Source organism: Ahaetulla prasina, chromosome 12 (genome assembly GCF_028640845.1).
Source record: "Ahaetulla prasina isolate Xishuangbanna chromosome 12, ASM2864084v1, whole genome shotgun sequence".
Classification (NCBI taxonomy): domain Eukaryota; kingdom Metazoa; phylum Chordata; class Lepidosauria; order Squamata; family Colubridae; genus Ahaetulla; species Ahaetulla prasina.
Genome location: NC_080550.1, coordinates 29,486,116 through 29,512,084, shown reverse-complemented (window position 1 = coordinate 29,512,084; position 25,969 = coordinate 29,486,116). Strand labels below are relative to the sequence as shown.

At 45.9% G+C, this 25,969-nt stretch overlaps 1 protein-coding gene across 4 annotated transcripts in view; it reads left to right on the top strand.

The window, feature by feature from the left end:
- Positions 1-25,969, top strand: part of DOK4 (docking protein 4) — an 84,599-nt gene continuing 58,630 nt past the window's right edge. For 3 of the 4 annotated variants that reach the window (XM_058155239.1, XM_058155236.1, XM_058155238.1), the window contains exon 1: positions 1-193. The gene's annotated coding sequence lies outside the window, so the exon portion shown is untranslated. Of the gene's footprint in view, positions 194-16,447; positions 16,613-25,969 lie in introns of those variants that run through there. The other variant, XM_058155237.1, reaches the window with a different exon arrangement.

Genomic DNA, 25,969 nt, shown 5'->3' with positions numbered 1-25,969 from the left:
TGCCTGGGCTGGGGGAGCGAGCGAGCAAGGCGAGGAACAGCGAGCGCCGCCAGCGCTGGGTCACTCGGCGCCCGCCCTGGCGCCAGGCTCGGCTGGCTGCAGCCCCGAAGCCAAGCGAGCAAACCCCGGCGCCCGCTGGCCACCAGCAGCCCGCTCCGCCCGGCCGGATCCTGAGCTTCCCGGACGCCGGCAGGTAAGCCCGGGCGCTTGGCACGGGGCACAAGGAGGGCTCCCCTCCGACCCTCGCTCCCTTTCCAGGAACCCCAATCCTGCCCGAGATGGAGCCAACCTAGAAGGGGAGCTTGGCTGGCGCGGCCAACCCGGGTCTCACCTCACTTGCTCTTCCCCAAAAGCTGGGTCCCTGGGGAGGGGAGGCGCCTTCTGCCGGCTGCCTGCGATTTGCCAGTTCGAACCTCACCAGGCTCCAGGTTGGCTCAGCCTTCCATCCTTCCCAGGTGGGTAAACTGAGGACCCAGATTGCTGGGGTTAATTTGCTGACTCTGTAAACCGCTTAGAGGGGTCTATAAAGCAGTGTGAAGCGGTAGATAAGTCTAAGTGCTATTGCTCTCTGTCTCTCTGTCTGCCTGCCTATCCACCCATCTAATCTTTCTAAGAGCCATGGTGGGGTAGTGGTTAAGAGTGCAGTATTGCAGGCTGATTCTGCCCACTGCCAGGAGTTCAATCCTGACCAGCTGAAGGTTGATTCAGCCTTCTGTCCTTCCAAGGTGGGTAAAATGAGGACCCAGATTGTTGGGGTGCAATATGCTGACTCTGTAAACTGCTTAGAAGGACTGGAAAGCACTGGAAATCAATATATATAAGGGGCGTGCATAAGAGCACAAAAGTGCCTACTGTTCCTGTCCTATTGTTTCCTTCATTATATCAAATTAATATAGTTGATGCATATTTTTTTACTTCTTTATATATATATATTTTCTTCAAGATATGTTGTTTTATTTATGACAATGTTTGTGTATACTGTTGTGACAAAGAGAAATATATATAATATAAGTCTTGGTGCTAATACTACTGTTCTTAGCACAAGCAATGTTAACAAAACCACGCAGACATTCACGCACACACACCATGAAGGTTTCAGGGATGGGCTGGTTCACGTGGCATCTTGAAGCTTCAGTAGCCTTGAAGGTCCATCATCGGAGGACAATTTCTCAGAGAAAACTCATCCCAGGTCACTGTAATTTTTCTCTGGGTTTTCCCCAGTGACTCCAGGCAGCATTTGGAAACATGCAAAAATCATCTTGGGACCTGCTGTCAATCACATTACAGTAGAGATGAGCAGCATAAATATCGAATAAATAATTACGGTAAACAAATAATGAATTCATTAATTCAAGTCAAGTCAATTCTCATGCAGGCAGAAGCCAATAGTTCTTCTTTTATGCTCATCTGTTGTGTTATTGGGGTGGGGGAACATTAATGCATGTAAAGAATGCAAAAGTTACTGTGTACCCTAACATGGCAGCCTTCTTTCCAGAGAAAAGGAACTGGAGTTTCTTGGGGGCAACCTCTCAATCCTCGACATAATTGAGCCCAACATTTCTTTTGCTTAAAACGTTTAAGTGAATTTGCTCCGTTTTACGACTTTTCTTGCCACAGCCATTAAGTGAATCGCTGCAGTTGTTAAGTGAACCTGGCTTCTCCCTTGACTTTACTTGTCAGAAGGTCACAAAAGGAGATCACATGACCCCGGGACATTGAGACCGTCATAAATAGGAGTCAGTTGCCAAGAGTGAATTTTTCCCCCCGAGTTTTTTATTTTATACTATTTATACATATCAATATAGGGACGCGGTGGCTTAGTGGCTAAGATGCTGAGCTTGTTGATTGAAAGGTTGACAGTTCAGCGGTTCAAATCCCTAGTGCCGCGTAATGGGGTGAGCTCCTGTTCCCTGTCCCAGCTTCTGCCAACCTAGAAGTTCGAAAGCATGTAAGAAATGCAATTAGAAAAATAGGGACCACCTTTGGTGAGAAGGTCACAGCATTCCATCCGCCTTTGGCATTGAGTCATTCTGGCCACATGACCACGGAGACGTCTTCGGACAGCGCTGGCTCTTTGCCTTTGAAATGGAGATGAGCACCGCCCCCTAGAGTTGGGAATGACTAGCATGTATGTGCGAGGGGAACCTTCACCTTTTTATACATATCAATGCATCAATCATGTGATACCTAGGTATCATACATTTTAATACAAATAGACATAATATTATTACTCATAGTTATTACATTTCATTTTCACTGAGTTTCATTGGGAAAAGAGTCTGAATTTTGATCGGGGGGATGCTGCAGCGGTCGTAAGTGTGAAAAACAGTTCTAAGTCACTTTTTTCAATGCCAGCGTAACTTTGAACGGTCACTAAATGAACGGTTGTAAGTCGAGGACCAACTGTATATGTTAAGTTTTCTTTTTTATCCTGTTTTTCCAAGTCTTTCTGAGCAGCCTGGAACCCCTCACCTTTTGCCAACTGCTGCCCATCTGGGCGGTGCTGCCTGCCACAGCTTGGCTGTGACTCTTTCCACCAGAGTGAATAAAGCGCTTTATACATTCAGAGTCTCTCTGGGGGTGGGCTAGGGTCAGCAGCCTCCTCTCTGCATTCATGCCAAGGGGTTGGAGTTGATAAACCTTGAATGATGAAGGATGCTGGTTGAGGTTGGGGAAGATGCTTGGAAAGGATCACAATCTGAGATCAGATACAGATTAACAGAGTTGGAAGAGACCTTGGAGGTCATCCAGTCCAACCCCCCACCCAAGCAGGAAACATGTTGGTTTGATTGTTTTGGCAATTGTTTCATATTTTTTGTTTCATGGGTGTTATAAGCCACTCAGAGTCACTTAAGATGGGCAGCCTTATAAAACCGTGTAAATAACAGATTAACAGAATTGGAAGGAACATTGTAGGTCATCTACCCCAACCCCCTCCCCAAACAGGAGAGCCTACATCAGGGGTGAAATGCTCCTGATCCGGTGGCGGCAGGTGGTTTGGAGAACCAGTTGCAAAAATCCCTGCCCCACCCCCACCCCAGCTGAGCCGCGCAATCATCAGAGGTTTTTTTTTTTACTTTTAAAAGCATTTTTTCTTCAGCTGAAAAAATGCTTTTAAAGGTAAAAAAAGGTGGCCACACCCACCCAGTCACATTACTCCCCCCAACAAGCCACGCCCACAGAACCGGTAGTAACAAATTTTACATTTCACCCCTGCTCTACAGCATTTCTGACAGTCTCTTCTGGAAAGCTGTGATGAAGTGATGAAGCTCCCACAACTTCTGAAGGCAGCTTCTGTTCCATTGGTTGATTGTTCTCACTGTCAGGAAATTCCTCCTTACTTCTAGGTTGAATTTCTCTTTGTTCAGTTTCCATGTATTATTCCTTTCCTGGCCTTCAGGGGCTTTGGAAAACAGGTCAACTCCCCCTCCTCTCTGTGGCAGCCCCTCAGATATTGGAAGACTTCTATCCTGTCTCCCCTGGTCCTTCTCTTGACTAGACTAGCCAGGCCCAGTTCCTGCAACCATTCTTCATATATTTTAGTCTCCAGTCCCCTCATCATCCTGGTTATTCTTCTCTGCACTTTTTCTGGAGTCTCAACACCCTTTTTATAGTGTGATGACCAAAACTTGATGCAATACTCTAGGTTTGGTCTTACTAAGGCTTTGCAGAGTGGTATTAGTACCTCACTTGATCTTGATTGTATCACTCTGTTAATGCAATTTAGGGTTGGCTTTTTTGGCTGCCGCTGCACACTGCTGGCTCATATTTAACTGGTTGTCCACTAAGACTCAAAGATCCCTCTCACAGTTACTACTATTGTTGTGAAATGGACCCCTTTATTTCCTTTTTGTTAGGAAGAATTTAGCAGGTTTAATAAGGTCGAAGAAAAGCTGGTATTAAATCGCTTAAAACAGGGGTGTCCAACCTTGGCAACTTGAAGAATTCCCCAGCCAGCTTAGTTGAATTCCTAAAGTCTTAAAACAGCCCATTTTTCATTCTCTGTTAATATGCCACATTGCACAGTCTGGGTGAATAGGGAAAAAAAGGCATGCCCTGGTAATCCGTGTAGTTGTGGTCGTACATCGAAGACTCCCTGCATTTATGATGGTTGCAGTGTCCCAGGGTCATGTGATTTTCTTTTGCAACTTTCTGACCAGCAAAATCAATGGGGAAGGCAGAACAGAACAGAACAGAACAGAACAGAACAGAACAGAAGAACAGAGCTGGAAGTGACCTTGGACTTTGAAGATCTTCTAGTCCAGCCCCCTGCTCAAGCAGGAGACCCTATACCATTTCAAACAAAGTGACTGTCCAGTCTCTTCTTAAAAGCCTCCAGTGATGATGTACCCACAACTTCTGGAGGCAAAGCAGTTCCACTAGTTCATTATCCTCACTGTTAGGAAATTTCTCCTTAATTCCAGGTTGCTTCTCTCCTTGATCAGCTTCCATCCATTGTTCCTTTCTGGTGCTTTGGAAAATAAGTTGACCCCCTCCTCTTTCTAGCAGCCCCTCTAATATTGGAAGACTGCTATCATGTTACCCCTAGTTCTTCTTTTCCCTAGACTAACCAAACCTAAAATCTGCATTGTGGCAAGGAAGTTGTAAAATGGGGGTAAAAACTCATTTAACAACTGTCTTCCCTAGCAACAGAAATTTTGGATTCAATTGTGGCCATAAGTCAAGGACCACCTGTATATTTACGTTCTGAAATCTGCCTTCCTCTCAGAAGGAAGCAGAGCTGTAGCAAGTCAATGGCCGTGTGGCTGTAACCCATTATAGGAAAGTCCATAAAATACGCCCTGATGCATAATAGAGCATTTACATCAAATAGTAAAGTTGCATTGCTGATGAAGGGAAAAAAGAAATGGAGATGCAGGAAATTAGCCAGCAGGAGAGACCAGCTTGTTTGCGTGACTTACTTTCCAACTGGGAACTTGGGAGTTTTCCATCTTATAGTCTTGAAGGTCCATAATTGGAGGACAATTTCATTACGGGAATGGAATGGAATGGAATAGGAATTGGAAGGGACCTTCTAGTCCAGCCCTCTCCTCAAGGAGGAGACCCCATACCATTTCAGACAACTGACTGTCCAGTCTCTTCTTAAAAATCTCTAGTGATGAACCACCCACAACTTCTGGAGGCAAGCGGTTCCACCGGTTAATTGTCCTCACTGTTAAGAAGTTTTTCCTTAATTTGAGGTTGCTTTTCTCTTTGATTAGTTTCCATCCAGTGTTTCCTGTCCTGCCCTCTGGTGCTTTGGAGAATAATTTGACCCCCATCTTCTTTGGGGCAGCCCCTCAAATACTGGAATACGGCTATCATGTCCCCCTCATTCTTCAAGAGGATCAATTTAAAATCGTGTGTAAAGAGGAAACAAAGGAGAAAATATTTTGAGAAGGATATTGTTAGTCCTCAATGTACGACCCCAATTGGGCCCACCATTTCTATCGCTAGGTGCCATGAAGTGAATTTTGTCCCGTTTTATGACCTTTCTTGTGGTAGTTGTTAAGTGAAGCACTGGGGTTGTTAAGTTACTAACACGGTTGCTAGGTGCATTGATTTTGCACATCAGAAGATCTCAGATGAGGATCACAGGATCCCTGCAAGTTGCCAAGCATCTGAATTTCGAACATGTGACCATCAGGGATGCTGCAACAATTGTAAGGCTGAAAAAATGACCCTAAATCACTTTTTTTCAGTGCAGTCGTAAGTTTGAATGATCACTTAAATGATTAAATGGTTGTAAGTCTGCTTGTTTTCTCTCCCCTTTTTATGGGGTCCTGGACCCTGGAGAACCGATTCCCAGATCTTTGAGGTCTTTGAGAATGAAAGAGCTCAGATTAAAGAAAAGAGCATAAGTACTTTTGTTTCCACATGGAAACCACTTCTGAACTTCATGCTTGATGTTGAAAAGAATGAAACTTTGACTTTGGGTTTTACAGATTAGATTGATAGATCTTTATAGAAATGATTTGTTCTTATCATTATGGGAAAACAAAACGCTGTGATTTGATGCTAATGCCTTATTCTACTGCATCTGTCTTTTCTTTTCCCTACCTTTCCTCACTTCTCTTTCCCCTCACTCCTCTTTTATTTACTTTTGTATTTTGAATTTTATAATGCTTAATAACTTAATAAAAATGTTGCTCTTTTAAAAAAGAGAATGAAATAGCTCTTTAGAGGAGTCAAATAATATGAATTGGGACACCAGCATCCCAAGGTTGGTGGGTTGGCTAGAAGGAGATTTCTCCTCCAGATGCTGCTTCTTGTCTTGTCCAGGCACATACGAGATATTGTTGATTTTCTTTGCTACTGCATCCAACAGCAATGATGACCTACTGGAGCTTAACACTTGACCTCCCTTTCTGTCTTCGGTACAGGTAGTCCTTGACTTACGGCCAAAACTCAGCCCAAAATTTCTGTTGTTAAGTGAGACATGGGTTAAGTGAGTTTGCTCCATTTTATGACCTTTCTTGCTTCCATTGTTAAGTGAATCATTGCAGTGGATAAGTTAGTAACTCAGTTGTTAAGTGAATCTTGCTTCCCCATTGATTTGGCTTGTGAGAAGGTTGCAAAAGGGGATCACTTGACCCCGGGACATGGCGACAGCCATAAATATGAACCAGTTGCCAAGCATCTAAATTTTGATCACATTGGAATGCTGCAAAGGTCGTAACTGTGAAAAACGGTCTAAGTCTCTTATTTCAGTGCCCAATGCAAATTTGAATGGTCACTAAATGAACTGTTGTAAGTCGAGGACTACATGTACAACAAATGCTGTCCGAGGCTGTGCCCTACAGCGATAGAGGGTCAGCAGAGCTGGGTTGTATCTCAAAATAGTGTTTGGGGAATCCGACCTTTTGGGTATCTTGTCATCTCTTGGCACGTCTCCCAAATTTGCATCCGGATTTGTACAACTCGATGTATTATTGCAAATGACTTGGAGTTTGGTGTGAGCAACGGAAGTGGCCCAGTTTGTCTGTGGCAGCAAATTATTCAGGATGGTAAAATCAAAACTGTTAAGTTTGGGTATTGACGAGGCAGGAGACCAGGTTAGTGACAACAGCTCTTTAATATAGTGTGACCCAGCAAAACTCTGGAGAAAAACCTCTCCTTATATACACTTCAGCCTGAGGCTGCATCCAATCAGAAACGAGATATTTCCCGCCTAAAACTCCCGCCAAAACTTACAGTAATACATTACACTCCTTCCCTCCCAGAAGGCACTTTGCCAATATTTGCATATTACTTCTCTACGTAGTCCTGCAGGTACGTGGGGCGTCTCCTGACTCTCCCGGACCTGCGCAGTTCACTTTCTGGAGTTGAGTCGAGCTTGCCGGAGGGACTTTTCGTTCCTCTGAGCTCCTCCTCCCGCCATCCGGCCCTGGATTATTCGCCGGCTCGGACCTGCTGTCCTCTAGAGAGACCGGAGGGTGTCGCTGGACCTCGCCTGACTCAGATAAGTCTCTGTTTGGTTCTTTGCTTACGCTTTCTGTTTGTTCTTGGCACCGGTCAGCTGTGGGGTTAATTAAATCATAGTCAGGGCTGTTCTCGCCTAATTCTGCCTTATCGCTCAATCTGTTTCTTAATTGATCTATGTGGCGCCTCCAGATTCTGCCATCGTCTAGTTCCACTAGATAAGATTTGGGGCCCGTTTGTCTATGACTATCCCCTCTTCCAGTTAGGGCCGTCGCTGTAATTATGTGCCCACACTGAGTCTCCTATGTTTAACTCTCGGATTCTATCTGGTTTTGTTTTGAACCCGTCCTGTACGTAGTTCGGTGTAGCCGGTCTAGCGGGCACCGTAGCTTCCGCCCATTAATAGCTCGGCTGGGCTGCGGCGGTGGCCACACAGGGGTCCTGTGTTGGACGGTTAGGAATGCGTCGATTTGTGCCTGCCAATCGCCGGGCCGCTTCGTGATAGCGCTTCTTTCGCACTCCGGACAAAGCGTTCAGCAAGGCCGTTCGACGCAGGGTGGAGCAGGCGCTGAGAGGCATGTCGGATGCCCTCTTCAGCCAGGTACCCTTCAAATAATGCTGCGGTGAACTGTGGGCGTTATCGGACACGAGGGTGTCCGGTAGCCCGTGCGTGGCGAAAAGGTGTTTTAGTGCTGAGATGACAGCTCCAGCGGTTGTGGATTTCATTAGGATGATCTCCAGCCATTTGGAGAATGCATCCACCACAATTAGAAATGTTTGGCCGTGGAAGGGCGGCAAAATCAATGTGTATGCGGGACCAAGGGCCTTGGGGTTTCTCCCACTCCAAAACTGGGGCCGTGGGTGGTAGTGGTCTGGATTCCTGACATACTTGGCATCGGCCAACCCTGTCACTGATTTCCCTGTCCATTAGGGGCCACCAGACATAGCTCCTAGCCAAACCCTTCATCCTCACAATTCCTGGGTGACCCTCATGCAGGAGTTCCAGAACTTTTTTTCTCAGCTTCTCTGGAACTACCACCCTATCCCCCCAGAGCAGGCACCCCTTGCACAGACAATTCCCTTTTTCTTTACAAATTCCTTGAAAGCGTTGGCGCAGCGGCCATCCCTGAACCCAACTGATTACAGTCCTTAAAACAACGTCCCGGTAGGAGGCCGAGCCACTTCCTGCGATGTGACTGGCCCCGAGTCCAAAGAGTCAATTAGTAGAACGGGTGTGCCCGGGGTGGGGTCCTCGATTTCCCCTGGCAATGGGCATCTGCTCAATGCGTCCGCATGCCCCAGCTCCTTTCCAGGCCGATGCTGCAGCTTGTAGGAGTATGCGGTCAAAAATAGTCCATCTGGTCAGTCTAGGTGAGAGTGCTACTGGCGTTGGGCGGTCGCCAGCCAGTAACCCCAATAGCGGTCTGTGATCAGTGACAATTTCAAATCTCTCCCAAAAGCGTATTCGTGAAATTTTTCACCCCTGACACTATTGCGAGCCTCCCTATCTAGCTGGCTGTAATTCCTCTCAGCCGGGACATCGTTCGTGAATAGAACGCTATAGGGGCTTCAGTGCCGTTTGGGAGTCTGTGGCTAAGTACAGCTCCTACTCCATAGGGGACGCATCACAAACCAATACTAACGGCAGTCTGTTGTTGTATTGTATTAACAGGCTATCGCTTGATAGCAAACTTTTACTGCCTCAAATGCCCTATTCTCTGACTTCCCCACGACCAAGCAGTGTTTTTCCAAGCAATTTATGCAGCGGTTCAGCAACGGTTGCCTTGTCTTTTAAAAACACGGCGTAAAGTTTACCAGACCCAGGAAAGCCTGGAGTTCTGTCTTGTTTTTGGGTGCTGGGGCTCTCTTTATCGCCTTGACTTTGCTCTCAGTGGGGTGAATCCCTTTTTGTCTATTCTATAGCCCAAAATTCAACAGATTCGACCCCTATCTGACACTTGCTTGCTTTGACTTTTAATCCTGCCGACCTAAAATGGCCAAAACTTTCCTTAATCGCTTCCCCAGTTCTCTTAAATCTTCCCTGATACCAACACATCATCGAAATAGGGTACGACTCCGGTAACCCTTGTAGGAGCCGCTCCATCAAATTTTGGAATAGCCCGGGCCACACTCACCCGAACTGTAACGGGTGCACTTAAAGGCACCCGGTGCGTTACAATGGTCTGGGCCTCAGCTGTGCTAGCATCTACGGGTAGCTGTTGGTACGCTTGTGCCAAGTCTAATTTGGCGAAAACTTGTCCGTGCCTAGTGAGTGCAATAAGTGTTGCACTACTGGAACTGGGTAGGCGCTCTTTTGCAATGCTTTGTTCAAGGTAGCCTTGTAATCAGCGCAAATTCTTATGGACCCGTCTGGTTTTATAGGGTGACGATTGGCGTCTCCCATTTGGCATGGTCAACTGGCACTAGTATCCCTGGCTGACTAATTTATCTAACTCTTTGTCGATTTTAGGTTTGAGTGCAAAGGAACCCTCCTTGCCTTTAACCTAATGGGAGCTATTTGGGGTCTAAATTGAAGGAGATAGGGGTCCCCTTGTACTTGCCTAAACGGTCCTCGAATCGTCTGCGAATTCCTCCATTAGGGCGTTTGCAGGTTGCATCCGCTCCGGTGGACGCCAGTCACCCCCATTCCCAACGCCCGGAACCAGTCTAGCCCCAGCAAGCTTGGCAAGGTTCCCTCGACTAACGTGATGGGCAGGGTCTTTTCGTATGTCCCGTACTTGCCCTCGACGGTCGTTGTCCCTCGAACAGGGATGCGGTTCCCCTCGTAATCCTGCACCCGCGGCCGTTGTTTCTGTAGCTTGCGCTTTGCGATGGGCGGCAAGGCTTTCACAACAGTGTCCCAGGACATGATTGTGATAGCTGATCCTGTGTCTACTTCCAGTCGGCACGGTACGCCTTCAATTGTCGGGTTTGTGAAGATCTTTTCTTCCCTGCGGGTAGCTGCCTGGTCTATGGTAACAGTCATTCGGTTTCCCTTCCCGCTCCTTCTTTCCTGGCCAATCGCGGGTCGCCTCGCCGATCTCGCGCTCTGATTGGCTGGTTTGAAATTTCGGCGGGAATGTGGGGTTTGCATCTCTGACTCAGAGCCGCTCTGATTGGCCGATTTGAATTTTCGGCGGGAAGGTTGGGGTGCTCGGCAGACTTGAGCCAGGTGCCCCTTCCTTTCACACCGCCGGCAAATGGCGTCCCTGAACTTACATCTTTGGCGCTGATGTCGCCCGCAACTTCCGCATTCCTCCGGGTCTTCCTTGTCGATTTTCCGGTGTAGTGGACTTCTTCCTCCTCTTCGCTGGTTGACTCACGATAGGTTTCTTCGTGGTGGACTGTGCTCGGCTTTGCGCCCGCCATCGGCGTGAGTCGCTTTTGTAAGGTGTCTGCTGCATGGTTGGACATCTCATGGGCTCTGGCTTCGTCCAGGCGTTTGCCAATGTCAGGTTGCTCTTGGCTAGCAACCGTCTCCTCAAACGGATGTCTCTGACCCCCGTATAAGTTGTTCCAGCAGCTCTTCGTCCAGATCGCGGTACTGCAATGCTTGGAGGCTTGTCTCAGGGCTGCCATGTAGTCGCTGATAGACTCGCCTTCTTGTTGCCTCGCTCCCAAACTCGTGCCGTCGAGCGTATTTGGACGGGGCTGGTGCGTAGTGATTCTTCAGGAGGGTCTGAAGGGTCTGCCACGATCTGAGTGTAGCGGTGTTGGCTCCGCTAGGGCTTCTGCGGCGGCGATGACTGCTGACCCACAGTGGCTTATGAAGTAAGCCCGTTTGCGGTTGTCGGAGACTCCTGTAGCTCGTTTGCCTCCAGGAAACTTTCGAAGCGGGTCATATATATTCCCCATGTCTCCTGGGCAGGGTCAAGCGGAGTGGTCATTCTCTCTCTTCTGTCCCTCCATCCATCCATCATCTATCTATCCATCATCTATCTATCCAACTTCTACCTACCTACCTACCTACCTATCTATCTATCTATCTATCTATCTATCTATCTATCTATCTATCTATCTATCATTATCCTCTCTCTCTGTCTCTTCTGTCCATCCATCCATCCATCCATCCATCTTCTATTATCTATCTTTCTATCTTTCTTATCTGTCATCTAATATAGCCACCTATCTCACAAGCAATCTGGACTGCTTTGCTATTCTCTTAATGGTGTATGTCTACTTTACTGGTGCCCAGGTCTCAGCCAGCCTTTGCCAAGTTGGTGTCTCTTCTTGTCTGTGCCACCTGAGAATTCCAGTATGCAACTTATATTCCAGACTCTCGAGACAGTATCAAGTTGGTGAGGGCTGCCTAGAGCCGAACTGGCTATAACCACTGGGAATCCTAGTCAGAAGGTAAATTTTGGTTTACCACTGAGTTTTCCAACACTTTGAGACACTGCCTATGTTCTGAAGAACATTTCCTGGAGGTGGAACGTGGCTTATGATTTCCCCTTTATTATGTATCAGTTTGGGAGATAGAGAACAAGCCTGGAAAGGGTCTGTTTGCCCTACACACACAGCAGACCGTTTGGCAACAAACACACACCCCTCCTGTGTCTCAGAAACTGGTCCTGCCTCCCACCCTCCCTCCCTCCCTCTCTCTTGGAAATAGCTCCCAAATGGTGATGTGTCTGGTGCCAGCCGTGTTTGTACAGCAAAGACTTAATTACCATGGAGTGGCTCCGTAAAGCTAACTTTTCAGTGCCGGTTGTGATAGTAACTCTGGAGTTAGAGCTGGCAGTGACAGACTGTGGCTGAAATAGAAAAATTGCTGAGCGAGGATTGTGCAAAATTAACAGGGCGAGAGAAGCAGCAGTGAAGAATCGATTTTCTTGCATTTTAAATTGATAAGATTTCGCTGCTGGGAAAACGCCTGTCTAGAGTAGGATGGTTTTTTTTGTTTTTTGGGGGGGGGAGCCTAATGCAAATGTGTTATGAGCATCAAAAAATGGCAGGAGGGGCTTTGATTATTTTCCAAATTAAATGTCTTACGTTGGTGTGGGCGCACGTTTCTTTTTCAGCTGGGATTGTTGAGAAACTGTCTTTTCAATTGGTCCTTGGAAGCTGCCGCTGTAGCCCTCATGATAGGAGATGGAAGAATTTTCTCTGTGATTTTTATCTGCTTCCTTCTTGGACTTTTCTTTGATTGCAAGTGGTGGGGGAGGGACTGTCAAATATAAAGGAGCAGGAAATCATTTTTCAAGATAAACTGCTGATTTGGGGAGTGCTGCCAAGATTCATTTACGATATTAGTGTATAAAACACAACCACGGGAGCTGAAAAAACCAAACCATGAAGAATTTGGATATAAAGTGGCCCTCGTTTTTAAAATCACCAATGAAGAGGCAGCTGTTCTTCAGCTGTGCTGATAGAAAGCAGGACGATGGTGGCTGTTATTAATGGTAACCATTTGATTTGTCCCCTGCATTTTTGTTCATTCGATCCATCTTGCATTCTTTCCATTATTTCCTTAAATAATTTCTCTGTGACCTGTTCTAGGAGGAGAGTCGCGTCCCAGTCTGATGACAAAAAAATATATATCAGGAGATTGGGACACCTTTTCCAACTATTGTAATAGTTTTTTCTTAAAAGGTAGAGCTTCTGTCTTCCAATAACGTTTATTAGTCAGAAAAAGTGCTACCAGATTTCTGAGCCTATGGACTTTTATACCTATTGTGGCCCACCGGTGGCCAGAAGAGCTGGCAGCAGATTCAGACAGTGAGGAGGTTGGGGAGGAACGTGGTCCAGTCCTGGAGTCTGGGGAAGGCTCTGACGATGGCTCTGAGTTGGAGGCAAAGAGGGGGCCAAGCCCATCTGGTAGTTCTTTGCTGCCTCTGGAGTCTCCGGAGTCTGACATCAGTGAGGCAGAAGAACAGTGTGAGCCTGTTCCCAGTGTGCGCAGAGCTGCCAGGAGACAGGAACAATTATTTATTTATTATTTTATTTTATTCGATTTTTATACCGCCCTTCTCCCGAAGGACTCAGGGCGGTGTACAGCCGGATAAAAAATCCACAATATACACATTAAAACAAAATTAAAACAAAACATATTACAGGGAATTGAGAAAACAGTGTTAACTTGGGAGTAAGGCTTGGAGATGGTTGGCCACTCCCATAAGACATAAAAGAGAAGCTAATGAGACGTGAGCTTTTGCAGGAAGCAGTTAGTTCATCTGGTTGGTTAATGCTGTGGAACAGTTCTGTTTGACTCTGTGCTAAGTTTGGCCTTGCCCTGCGTGTGGCAATTAGTTCTCTGGCAGCATTCCAAGGGAGATAAGGTGGGTGTTTATAAACACTCCCCTGCAAGACTGTTTGATAAGCCTTTCAGACTGGGACTGATAATAATTTACAGCCGTATGAATTAAAGAGGTTTGCCGGGACTAAGTTTGTGCTGTATACTTTCTAAGGAAGCCTAGGACAGAACAATACCTTTCTCCAGTAGAAAATAAAAATTAAAAGACGTAAAATTGGGTAGAGCGTCAGGTGCTAAAGCAAAGGAAATCTTTTCAGCAGGCACCTCGATTAGGATTCTGGCCTAATTTTATTCTGAAGAATGAACCCTAACATCTTTGTAAGCCAAGTGCCACCACATGAATAGGAGCTGAGCAGCTGGGCCTCCAACCACAGATTTCAAGGCTTTAGCAGTTCTTAATCGGATCAGAGGTGTGTATAGGTAGCCCTTGTCTTACAACCATTTGTCAAAGTTGCAATGGCACTGAAAAAGTGACTTATGACCACACTTACACATTGCAACATCCCCATGGTCATGTGATCAAAATTCAAATACTTGGCAACTGATTCATATTTACGACAGTTGCAGTGTTCCGGGCTCATGGGATGACCTTTAGAGACCTCCCGACAAGCAAAGTCAATTGGAAAAACATATTCACTGTGTAACTAACTTCACAACTGCAGTGGTTCACTTTACAACTGTGGCAAGAAAGGCCATAAAATGGGGCCAAACACTTAACAGCTGTCTGTCTTAGCAACAGAAATTGTGGGTTCAATTGTGGTCGTAAATTGAGGACTGCCTGTATGTATACAGTTTGATGTACGTGCACGTACTTACTTATGTGCGCGCACGCACACATATTGCTTTGATTGCCTTCGTTTTGTTCAGCCCGGTGACAGATTGCTTGGGGGCAGAGGTCTTTTGACCATAATGCCATGGAGGCACATCCTGAACAGCATTGCTGCTGCATTTTGCAAGAGTGGCAACTTTTGTGCATAAACAGAGTGCGTTGCAGGAATTGTAGCATAGGGGCTCGCCATGGCAAAATCATTTTTTGACCATGAGCGGCCATCAGGCGCTTTCTTTCTTTGGCCGGGAAGATAATCCTCCTAATTGCCCGCCTTCCAGATTTCGGCTTGCTCAGGATCTGATCTTGGTTTATTGGCCCTGCCTAGTCCCCACCTGGCGACAGCACAGAATCTTTTCTGGTTGAGACACCAAAACCTGTAAATGTTTGCTTTGCGTAATTTATTTAGCTGAAAAATAATTTCCAAGCTATAGAGGCTTCGACTTCAAGCATTTGGGAGGAAGGAAAAAAAAACAACCACCCAGAATTCTGCTCAGATGTAAGTCTCAAAAGGGAAGGGTCTTGGTCTGCCTTCCGTGTCTTCAGTTGATGTGTTTGTAGGTGGGGAGTGTGTTTGTGACCCACAAGCGGGAAAGATTTCCGCCCAAGGGCACAGAATACATTCCTTTCCATTTGGGGAGATGAGGCTGGCCGTGTGGGGCTCCTTCCTCCACCCTGGAGCTGCCTCCCCCTTCCCACCCCAAGAAATGCTGATAAGGTTGGCTACTGCCTTGCAAGAGGGCAATGCCTGCCCCTTTGATAAGGGCTTAGCTGGATGGGGATCCCCACAGGGCTGTTTTTCTGACGCTAAGCAAGGAGGACCTGATAAGATCACGGGAGGGGGAGCCTACAAGGGGAATGTTTATGCTCCCTCCAGGCCGGCCGGTGGTGGGGCACAGATAAGATAGCCTCATCTGTCTTTGCTTGGTCTGGCAAGGTTATTCCTTAACCCTGTGGGACACTTTTGAAAGAGCTTGTCCTGCAAACAATGTAAGAATGTGACCCCACACAAACACACACGGCTGCTTTTAAGCTGCAGGTGAAAAGGCGCTTCCTGCTTCTAACAACACCGCCCTGTCTGTTTCCCCTCCCCCCACCTTCTTTTGTTTAGAATAGAAGAATAGAATAGAATTTTTATTGGCCAAGTGTGATTGGACACACAAGGAATTTGTCTTGGTGCAGATGCTCTCAGCGTACATAAAATAAAAGATACATTCATCAAGAATCATAAGGTACAACACTTAATGAGAGTCATAGGGTACAAATAAGCAATCGGGAAACAATCATTATCAATATAAATCATAAGGATTGCCAGAAACAAAGTTACAATCATACAGTCATAAGTGGAAGGAGACGGGTGATGGGAACGATGAAAAGATTAATAGTAGTGCAGATTTAGTAAATAGTTGGACAGTGTTGAGGGAATTATTTGTTTAGCAGAGTGATGGCGTTTGGGAAAAAACGGTTCTTGTGTCTAGTTGTTCTGGTGTGCAGGGCTCTGTAGCATCGCTTTGAGGGTAGGAGTTGAAACAGTTTATGTCCAGGATGTGAAGGGTTTGTAGATATTTTCAAACCGTTCATCGATTTGCACCGAGTTGCTTGGGATGAAGGTTTTAATTTTTTTTGCGGGCTGGCGAAACTTAATGAGTTAGGCTGTAAAGCTGCACTGGATTATGAATGTTTTAATTTTTGCAGGCCGGCGAAATTTAATGAGCTAGGCAGGAAAAGCCACATTCGAAGAGGAGCTGTGAGAAAACGGCAAAATAATATTTGGAGTGATGGTGGATGGTTTTAAAAGAGAAACAAACATAAACTTGTGAGGAACCAGACCCGGAGGGGGGTGGAATTGGGATTGTGGCTTTCCCGGATTGGTTGGAAAATATTTTTCGGAGCCTTTGAAATGATTGGCCCTTGTCATGTTTTCTCTGCAGAATTTGCTGGGTGGAAACAGCCAGGGTTTGAACTGAAGATCCTACAAAGAGAAGGGTTTAAAACTTAACCCAAACCATGATGGGCAACCTGAAATCATCTGTATCCATTTTGGGGTGGATTATGGAGCTACCCTTGATATGGTTTCTCGCCACTTGGAGACAGGAAGCACAAAACGTAAAGTAAGCAAAGAAACCCCGTGGCACCAAACTCAAGGAGAAAAAAAATTAAGAGAATGCAGCTTCTGGCATGATCTGCCATCCCCAGTGGCTCTGACCACCCACAGAATCTGAAGTCCAGCCCAGCAGCCTTCAGAAAGTCCCCTATCCCACCCTGAACCATTTATGTCAAAGTTTTTGTCTCCAACCTTGGCAACTTTGGCAACTGGTGGACTTCAACTCCCAGAATTCCCCAGCCAGCTTTACTTCTGGATTTTGAATTCTGGGAGTTGAAGTCCTCCAGGCTTAAAGTTGCCAAGGTTAGAGACCCCTGCCCTAAAACATTCTCTTTTTCACTGTGATAAGGATGCCTCATGCGGTAAAGCTAATGGAGGTTTGTGTCTCATGTCTGGGAGGCTGAAGAAGTCTTTTGTTAAAGCTTTATTGCAATTCTCACCGTCAAAATTCAGTAGGAAAAGGGAAGAAAAAAACCATTGCAATTTCACCAAGATGTCTTATGCAGCAGACAGCTCTAATAAATCTAAATCACCATGATCATAATTCATCAACCGTTGGGCTGGGCTATAAATTCTTCTTTAATTTAGTGTGAATCACCTCCAGATTTTCCAATTTTATTTTATTTTTTAATTTATTTGCAAGAGGCAGGGATGTGCAGTCAAAAAAGTGTGCAAGGGAAGTCCTGCCTATTGTGTGACCCACATAAAACAGGGGGATGGATTCAGTTGCTCGGACACGTGTACTATCCTGATTTTTTTTTTTACTTCATCTTTGCAAATATCCCCCGTGTTACATTCTTTTTTTTTTCATTAAGCATTTTTTTCAAAGAATAAAAACCATAGAACATGGGAGAATGAAATACAATGGTAGAATACATATCAGACCTAAAACATCCTTAGTTACAGGGTAGTCCTTGACTTACGAGCACAATTTGAAACAGTCACTAAATGAACCATTGTAAGTTGAGGACTACCTGTAATGAGAAGTCTCTGTTTTCCTCTGGAATACGCACCGTAGCCCACCGCAAGACGCCTGTCCTGCTGGCCAGTCAGATTGGGAGAAAGCAAGTTTTCAGTGCTCAGTCCCTGGTCCTTTGGGAAAACAAGCACAAATCTCGGGACAGGACAAAGCATTCCGGGTAGCTCCAGAAGCTTTGTCTGGAATGGTATAGGGCTGTGATGGCGAACCTATGGCACACCTGCCCGAGGTGGCACAAAGAGCCATCTTTCTGGACATGCGAGCTGTTGCCCAGCTCACCTGCAGCTGCGCAAGCGCACACGCCCCAGTTGGTGTTCTGGCCTCTGGTGTGCATGCACACAATTCCAGAGACCCAGCTGGTCTTTAGAGCTCTCCTGTGCATGTAGGCGTTTGCGCATTCACGCAACGTGCATTGCATACACATGCTCAGATGGTGTGGTTGCATGCGCAGGGCACGGGGGAGCTGTGTGCAGGCCGTGTGCATGTGCAGATGGTGTGGTTGTACGCGCAGCACACGGGGAGCCGCGTAAGCGAAGCACGTACCTGTTTGGCCCTCGGTGAGTAAAAGGTTCACCTGCATTGGTCGAGGGTTTCCTGCTTGAGTAGGGAGTTGGACTAGAAGACCTCCAAGGTCCCTTCCAGCTCTCTCCTGATTCATTGGTTGTTGTGGTTAAGAAACACTGATTTACAGGTGGTGCTGAACTTATAACCACTTGGGAGCAGAATTTCCATCACTAAGAAGGTTGTTGTTAAGTGAGTCATGCCCGATTTTATGACCGTTTTTGCCCTGGTTGTTAAACAAATCACTGCAGCTGTTAAGTGAATCATGCAATTGTTAGGCTTCTCCTCTGCTTGCTGATCATGTGACTGTAGACCATGGAACCGGTCCCTGGTGCCCAAAATGTTGGAGGCCTCTCAACTTGAAGACCTCCAAGCAGAGGTGGTATTCAGCCAGTTCGGACCGATTCACCCGAACAACGGCAGCCACAATGCAAACATCAAGAACAGAAACACCGGAGGAATAAAATTGTGCAAGGCACAAACATCCTTTGGACATCTCGGTTCGTTTCTCCAAGGCTTGTGTAAGGTGTGGTTCTGATCAATTTGCAGCATAATAGCACTTAGACATATATACTACTTTACAGTGCTTCCCAGCCCTCTCTAAGCGGTTTACAGAGTCAACTTAATGCCCCCAACAATCTGGGTCCTCATTTTATCCACTTTGGAAGGATGGAAAGATGAGTCAACCTTGAGCCTGGTGAGAATTAAACTTCTGACAGTGGGCAGAGTCAGTCTGCAATACTGCATTCTAACCACGCAAATGATGGATGGATGGATGGATGGATGGATGGAAGGAAGGAAGGAAGGAAGGAAGGAAGGAAGGAAGGAAGGAAGGAAGGAAAATAGTAATACCACTTAGACTTATATTCCATTTCACAGTGCTTCCCAGCTCTCGCTAAGCGGTTTACAGAGTCAGCCTCTTGTCCCCAACTGTCTGGGTCCTCATTTTACCCACCTCGGAAGGATGGAAGGTTGAGTCAATAGCAATAGTACTTAGACTTATATACTGCTTTACAGTGCTTTACAGCCCGTTTATAGCAGTTTACAGAATCGGCATCTTGCCTTAACAATCTGAGTCTTCATTTTACCCACCTCAGAAAGATGAAAGGCTGAGTCCACCGTGAACTGGTGAGGATTGAACTCCTGGCAGTGGGCAGAGTTTAGCCTGCAATATTGCATTCTTAACCGGTACACCACCATGGCTTAAGATAGATTTAGAGATGATGGATGGATGGATGGATGGATGGATGGATGGATGGATGGATGGATGGATGGATGGATGGATAGATATAATAAACAGACAGATATAGAGCTAGATAGCAATAGCACTTAGATTTATATGCTGCTTCATAGTGCTTTAAAGCCCTTTCTAAGCAGTTTACAGAGTCAACTGTAAACTGCCCCCAACAATCTGAGTCCTCATTTTACCCACCTCAGAAGGATGAAAGGCTGAGTCAATATTGAGCCGGTTAGGATCGAACATACAATACCAATACAATACTGTTTTTCAGCTGGATACAGAAGAGAGCTTTGGGATATGTTTGTGAGCATCCTGCTTCCTGATAGAGCATTAACTGAACTTGGTTAAACTAAGAGGAAGCTAACTGGAGTTGGACTTGGAGGCATGGATGGGACACCATGAGGAGATCCCAAACCAGAAGGCTTGGATGTTGAAATGTCATCTGAGAAGAAGGCTGTGGCTGCTCAGTTTGTTAAATAGGGGAGGGGCATACATGCTGCAGTAAAGGCATAAATTCAGGGAGTCTTTGACTTACGACCACAATTAAGCACAAAAATTCTGCTGCCAAGCAAGACAGTTAAGTTGAGGTTTGCACCATTTTGTGGCCTTTTTGCCACAGTTGTTTAGTGAATCATGCAGTCTCTAAGTGAATCTGTCTTGCCCCATGACTTCAATTTTCGGAAGCCAATCGGGAAGGTTACAAATGGTGGTCACATGATCTCGAGTTGCCAAGGACCCAAAATTTGATGACATGACCCTGGGGATGCTGCTGTGGTTCTAAGTATGAAAATCCATCATAAGTCACTTTTTTCAGTGCCGTTGTAACTTCGAACGGTCACTAAACAAACGCTTGTAAGTTGTGGATTATCTGTAATTATAATACATAAACCACCTTCTGCATCCTGCCTGAACTGTTCTGTTGGGAGACTCTGCAACTTTCTGGGCGCAGCAAGGCTCCAGCTGGGCTGGGCTGTGGATGTGACTCATCCAGGAGGGAGAGCAGAGGCAGAGGGAGAGGATGGCTCCCCGATTCTGAAACCATTTGCTTTGTGGGGAGAAAAGAGGGACAGAGGGTGGGCATGAGACAGCCAGGAGCCATGGATGCAAGCAAGCAAGGTTGTGGACTTCAAAGTGAGAAATGTTGCAACCCTTGCTAGGACCCTGGCAAATGAAGCGACTCAAGGTGTGACCGATACACTGTGCCGAAAGAAATCCAATTTTGACTTCAAGCGATGGCCTGGTTCAGCCAACTTGCTAATCGATGGGTGGGTCCCATGGTCTTCTCAACAATAAAGCAGCGTTTCTCAAGCTTGGCAACTTAAAAAGCAATGGACTTCAACCCTACCACCACCACCCAGAATTCTGCAAGGCTGGAGGGGCAATTCTGGGAGTTGAATTCCACGCATCTTTAAGTTACTAAAGTGGAAAAACTCTTGGACCCATCCCCATTTGTGCTTCAAAGAAGCTTCTGCATCCACCAGGTTGACCTCAAATGCGGGCACCATTAGACAACTGCTAGAGCCCTTGAGGGCCCTATTGCAAAATCTTTCTTCTTCCTGCTTCCCCTCCTTCCCTTTCCTTCTCTTCTCCTTCTCCTCCCCTTCTCCTTCCTCCCTCCTCCTTCTTCTCCTTCTCCTCCTCTTCCTCCTTTCCCTGCCTACTCCTACTCCTTCCCCATCTCCTTCTCCTTCCCCTCCTCCTTCCCCATCTCCTCCTCCTCCTCCTCTCTCCTTCCCCATCTCTTTTTCCTTCTCCTCTTCCTCCTCCTTCTTCTCCTTTTCCTCCTCTTCCTCCTTTCCCCGCCTCCTCCTTCTCCTTCCCATCCTCCTCCTCCTTCTCTTCCTTCTTCCCCCCTCCTCCTTTCCCCATTTTCTCTTCTTCTTCCTCCTCCTCCTCCCCTCTTCCCCCTTCCCCTTCAGGGCAGGTTTTCAATCACAAGTGTCTTAGCCACGGTGTGGACCTTGGCCATATATATCTTTTTGCAAGGATTCCTAGAGAGAGAGAGAGAGAGAGAGTTCAGCAACATTGTTCTGGAATCCTTTTCCGTTCACCCTCTGAAGAACAATATCTGCAGCCCCTTCCTCTTCAGGGTTTTCCTGTCATCTGATCAGCCCAGATGGATGGAGACAGTTATGACATGGCCCAGAGAATCTTGACGTGGAAGGCCCCAGGGGCCACCCTTTTACTTGGTGCCAAAATCCCAATTAGAGCATCCTCCACAGGTGGCTGTTTAGTCTCTGCTTCGACAGGAAAGAAGAAGAGGCCTCATCGCCCTGGTTTCACTCAGGAGCTGCTCTTCCTGTTAGGATGTTTTTCTTAAGATTCAGTTCCTGTAACTGAGATCCATTCTTCCACGTCCTGAATTCTGGGACAATAGAAAACAGATCCTGACCTTGAGCTACGAATGCTCCCACTGTCTTTTCACCACACCCAGTTCAGTTTCTCCACGTAAGGAGCTTTGTTTTTCATCCCTGGACATCTTCATTCCTCATTTTAATCTGTCTAAATACTGATTAAAACCTGGAGCTCTAAGTGGGTACTCATCAATGGTGGGCTGCTGCCGGTTCAGACTGGTTCGGGCAAACCAATACTTGCTACCTGCAGGTGCCACCCAGATGCAATCCCTTCCTACATCGCTGTGTTTTTTATGCCGCACGCACGCAAAGGTGCTTGTGCGTGAATTGCCATGTTTTGTGATGCCACATGCATGTGTGGATGGCACACCGGTTGTTACCGTATGTGATGCCTCCCACTGGTATTCATGGTGGGATCTAATCAATGGAGAATTAGTGGAATGATTATTTTCCATGATTTAGAATCTTCATTCCTTGTACAGCCCCAAATTTACCTTCTTAGCAATTTTCTCACACTACTGGTTCCTTGTCTATTTGTGATCAGAGAAACTGAATACATAATACAGAATTACAGGACCTTGGAGGTTATTTAATCCAACCCCCGCTGCCCATGGCAAGAGCGTGTGTACTATTCTGGACAAATGGCTGTCCAATCGCTTCTTGAAAACCTCCAATAATGGCATCCCCACAACTTCTGGAAGTCAGTGGTTCCACTGATTAAACGATCTCACCACCAGAAAATTTCTCCTTACTTTTTGGTTGCATCTCTCTTTAATGATCTTCCACCTGTTACTTCTTGTCCTGCCTTAAAGATGCTTCGGAGAATAGATTGACTCCCTCTTCTTGTATCAGCCCCTCAAATATTGAAAGACTGCTACTCCTTCTTTTCATTAAACTAGACATACCCAGTTCTCTCAGATGTTCATCATGTGGTTTAATCTCCAGATCACTAATCATCTTTGTTGCTCTTTTCTGTCCTCTTTCCAGGGCCTAAGCATTTTGTGTGTGTGTGTCATGGTGACCAGAACTGGACACATTTTTCTTACTGTGGTCCAGTACTGAGATCACTAAATGAATGGTTATAAGTCAAGAACTAACTCTCTCTTCTGATTGAGCAGACCACCTCTAGAATATTGTAGCTGGTTTTGGGATTGTGTGTTAACAAGGCCTAACAAATAAGAACATGTCCAGAGAAGGGCAGCTCAGAAATAAGAGAAGAATGTGGGGAGATGTAGTAGTTGTTCAGGTTTGGCTGAAGGACTGGCATGGAGAAGACCAGCCACAACTATTTGACACAGTTCCAGAAGACAAGACCAGAAACAATGGACTCTCCAAACTTGGCAACTTTAAGACTTGTGGATTTCAACTTCCAGAATTCCTCACCCAGCCATGTTGGGAGTTGAACTCCACAAGTCTTAAAGTTGCCAAATTTGGAAACCTCTGGTTCAAACATTGGTGGGACAACAAGAAGAATAAAATGGGACAGACTTACGTGGAACCTGGTGGCTTATCTTCCTTTAAGTTGTTTTAAACAGAAACTGTTTAAACAGAGTCTGTTTAAAACTATGTTTTGTCAGATAGCAATTTCTATAGTAGGAGATTCCTGCACAGATGGGAGGTTAGATGAAATGATCTAAAACTTTCCCTCCTACACTGATTCTCTGATTTAATGCTTTGGAGGTTTTGCCAAGTTAATTGAATCTTTTTTTTTTAATTGGAGAGAAAGCGAGCAAATATCAGCTGATTGCAGGGCATACAGAAGCTTCTGTTCAGATTCCTACTTTCCTAGGTAGAAAAACTGGTTTTACCAGCCCTTAGACAGCCAATCAGGGTCATCAGGAACCACCTGGACCATTTAATGCTATCAGCACTTGTCAAATATGTGTGTGATCTCCTTGTGGGACTGTCATGAACACCAAATGGACCTGTTAAATTGCTATCTGTATGAGACCAACCTGCCTTCATTCCTTCCTGATTTAGTCTGCAAATTTTTGCTTTTTATTGGAGATTTTCTTACTTTTCCTCTGGCAATCTTGTAAGTGAGGATTAGGACTTGGAAGTGCTGTGTTCGACATCCTCTCCCTTGCTTGGCGATGGCAAGCGCTGAGTCCAGAAAGGTTTTGGCATCCACCGAAATCCCCCAATTCATCCAGCCTTTTGTAAGTCATACCTTCTCCTTGCCGTGACTGTACATGTAGTCCTTGACTTACAACAATTTGCTTAATGACTGTTCAAAGTTGTGACCATTTCCCACACTGCAGCATCCCCACAGTCATGTGATCAATATACAGATGATTGGCAACCGACTCCTATTTATGATGGTTGCAGCGTCTGGGGATCATGTGCTCATATTTTGTGACCTTCTGACAAGCAAAGCCAGATTCACTTAACAACTGTGTCACTAATGTCAACTCACAAAGCATCCCTGGCCTGCTCTTGAGTTGTCATAGGCAAGAGCGATGGGAAAACGGCGAAGCAGCATGGCAGCCAAAAACAAAAGCACATTCCAGACATATCTCTCAAGACTATCTCCCAGGGTTACCCACAGCGGCCGGAGGGGAGTGATTTTTACAACCTGCAAATTGCTCCATTGGTGAATGTGACTGATGATATGCCCTGGGGGGAGGGGGGAAACAGGGTCAAGTCGGGCTGTAATTTACATAGGGTCAGAGTTGGCTTCTCTTGGAATCTGCCAAAGTGAAGCTCCTAATAAATAACTGGATTTCTTTTGAAGCTTGGCTCGAGGCTCATGGTTTAATTAGGGTATCCTTGGAACCCTGACAGCAAGCCAGCTCTGACCCCATGGAATTTATGGCCCAGACTTGACCCTGTTTGACTTCCAGGGCGAGTCATCAGTCACATTCACCAATGGAGCAATTTCGTGGGTTATGCCTTATCAACTGCAGTGATTCACTTAACTCTGGCAAGAAAGGTTGTAAAGTGGTCAAAACTCAAATGTCTCATTTAGCAACAGAAACCTTGGGCTCAGTTGAGGTCATAAGTTAAGGACTACCTGTACTTGGGCTGTCCCTGACATGCCTCCGCTTTACAACTTTAACTTTTATCATTTGGGTTTTCATTTGAAAGAACTGCGCACAAACTATTGTTAGGAAAGCTTTCCTGAAATATATTTTTAAGACCAAAGCGATTGAATAGAATCAATTGGCAATGAGTAGATAGAGATTGGGGAAAGAAATTAGAGTTTTTGGGTGGGGTGTAGAATCAAAAGCAGACTACAGGTAGTCCTTGATTTGCGATCAATCATTTAGTGACTGTTTGAAATTACAATGGCACTGAAAAAAAAGTGACGAACATTTTTGACACTTGTAGTATCCTGTTGGCCGCGTCTGTTATATGCCTAAAGATGGAATCTTGCCAGACTAAAGCAGCTATTTGAATAACTATAAATACAAGTAGTCCCCGGCTTACAATCATCCGTTTAGTGATTGTTCAAAGTTACAGCGGCATTGGAAAAAGTGACTTATGACTGGGTTTCATACTTATGACCATTGCAGCATCCCCATGGTCACATGATCAAAATTCAGACACCAAGCCAACAATTTGTTTGTAATTCAGCATACAGAGTTTTTTGCTGCAAATCATGAACAGCGACAATCATCTGATCTTTTTCTGCACAGATTTAAAGCAATTGTTTCTTGAAAAAGAGAGATCATTTTAACTTCTTGGATCATTACTGTCACAATGGCCAACTTGTCATGGCCAACTCACCGCGGGAAAATTGAACAATTCAATTCTTGTCCTATGATGAGTTGGCAGTAGCAAGTTAGTTGTGGTGAGTTGGCCGTGGCGAATTGTCCTAGACTCCATTTTTGTATGTAGAAACTTGCATCTTTTCTCTTGACATTGTAGAGCATGGGTGTCAAATTCAAGGCCCACAGACCAGATCCAGCCCATAGGGTGCTTAGATCTGGCCCACAGGGCCACCCTGGAAACAGCAAAGGCCTGGCCCGTGGTGCTTCTGCCAGCAAAAACGGAGCTTGTGAGGGCTGCAGAAGACCCTCCCGAGCTCCATTTTTGCTGGCAGAGGGTTAAAGGAGGCCATCGCAGCTGAAAATGGAGCTTGGGAGCCCATTTTCTCTGGCAGAGCACTCGGGCCGCCACAGGCGCCTCCAAGATGAGTGACATTGAACTGGCCACGCCCACCCTGGGCATGCCCACCCCAGCTGCCATGAAGCCAAACACAACCCTGATGCAGCCCTCAATGAAATC